Below are 2,242 nucleotides of genomic sequence, written 5' to 3' on the forward strand. Positions count from 1 at the left end.
AATCAATTCAGGCTCAGGCTTTTTGAATGTCTGTCTCTAACCTAGGAGACCATCAGCAGCTGGGGAAGTCTGGTGCCATGACTGCACTGGGTGAGAAGATGTGGAGAAGGAAATGTGGTGGTGGTGTTTCAGTCAAGGAGGCATTTGCTTTCTCCAGGGGAAGAGGCAGTATTTGACTGAAGAGCCCTGTTGTTAGAGTGAAAGGGAAACATTAGACCTTCACAGTAGTTATCATTAGCAAGTTTGTATCCAAGTCCATGTCAGATTGATAAATCAAGCTTTTCAGAAAACAGGACCCATTTTAAAATACTAACTTCCTTTCCCTGCTCTATTTTTAATGCCATTCCAAGTCGTTCTCTGAATCTTGCATTTCTGTTTGTTATTATGTTATATACCACATAGAATTAGGGTTGGCTTCAGATCACCATAGTAAAGACTATGTTCTGTACCCTGGAAAATCAAGGAAATCAAGATAGAAAGAAGGAAGGACCTAAAACTGCTTCCCTGGGCTGCCCTCTGCCACCCACCCATCTCTTATGGCTCTCCAGACCTAAGGTGACACTTGGATTTTGTACAGTCATAGGAACTGAGCAACATAAGAACAGAGACTTTATCTGAATTGTTTTCCCAAGTGAATAGATGCTCTCATTGCACTGAAGTGGAATTGAAACAAATCATAAATATATCTTGGATCAGTTCCCAGTGATAGCAATTAATCAAACTGATATTCTATCAAAGAAGAAAGCAATTTATTGCCAAGATTAAAACAAATCCACCATGTAAAAAATAACATACAGATGAAAGAAAAGAAAAATATTATATTAAACTCATGGTTACTGTCATTTAAAAAATATAAACAGAAATAAAACCAGTGAAGGTAATATTTAGCAGATTTACATTTTTTTAAAGAAACAGCACAAGTATGATGAGAGTGAGCTGAAACCAGACATTTAAAACTCTTTCACTCTGTAGTACCAATGCTTTGCATAAATAAGGCAATATAAAAGATTAATCCACTTGTAATATGTTTTCTTAATACATGAAATAATAGCTGACACTTAAATGCTCATGAAATTCAAAAGCTAATTAAGGTGTTACCTTTCCATCTCAACATTGCAAATGGTGGCAAGTTTACTACTGAATAGCAGTCATGGAACATTGCTGGATGACATTCCCCCAAAAGCAGCTCTAATATAACCAGCTTATTCAAGCTTGATGCAAAATACCAAACAAAAACCTGGAGTAGTTAATGCAAATCCATAGCAGACATGTCATTAGTCTGAGAGCTGTACTCTCACTACTATAGAAGAAGATCTTAGTATCAGGCTTATTAAGCCACTAAAACAGATTTTTAAATATATGCAGAAAAAGTCACTGTGATTCCTCCCTGCACTCTGCAGTTGCTCTGAATTTGCAGGGCTCAGTTTGTCTCAATCATGCACTTTTCATATCATGGCTCTCCATTACTCATATGATTACCCACCATATTTTCTTATGAACCCCTTCAGCCCTAATCATCCACATTAAGTGTGCCCAGTGTGCTGGCTGTTATGAATCTCACTGTGAGGTGTCACAATCTTTCCAGCCACTGTATTGGGAGCATGTGTGCTTAACTTTGGTAACCAAAACCCTATGTCCCTTTTCCCAGAGTACAACTGAGAACACAGAGAGCACAGGCTTCTGAAACCACTCAGACAAGTCATACAGGCTAGGGAAGTCAGAGAAAACCCAGTGGTTAAAATGCTAATATGAAACATGGGAGACCTTGTTTCAATTTCTTGTGCTGCTAAAAACACTATCTGTGGCACTTAGTTGCAACAAGATTTTTAAAAGGTGTTTGGCACCTAATGAGATTTTTGGAGTGTCTATTTCTATTTAAAAACAGTAGGTTCTTATGTGCTTTTGAAAATCCCATCAGGTAACCGTCTACATCTTTAGGAGCCTAAATTTACTTTATCAATATATCCAAATGTCTTTCTATGCTTTACCTCCCCTTTAGTGAAGTAAATATAGCAGCACTTCTCTGCCTCTCAGAGGTGTTGAGGACCAGTGTTAAAAAGTGAGAAGGACTCAGATTTTTTGGCAAGTGGAGGCTGTGGGGCAGTAATTTAAAATAAATATAATCTGAAAAATTATGTAAAGCATTTGATATCATGTCAGCTGTAGACAGTATTGTATTCAAGCTCAAACATGTGGCAACAATGAAATGCAAAACTCTAAAACTCTTGGTTCAGAGATTATA

This window comes from Gavialis gangeticus, unplaced genomic scaffold, assembly GCF_001723915.1.
Source record: "Gavialis gangeticus isolate Ggan-Ray unplaced genomic scaffold, GavGan_comp1, whole genome shotgun sequence".
NCBI lineage: Eukaryota > Metazoa > Chordata > Crocodylia > Gavialidae > Gavialis > Gavialis gangeticus.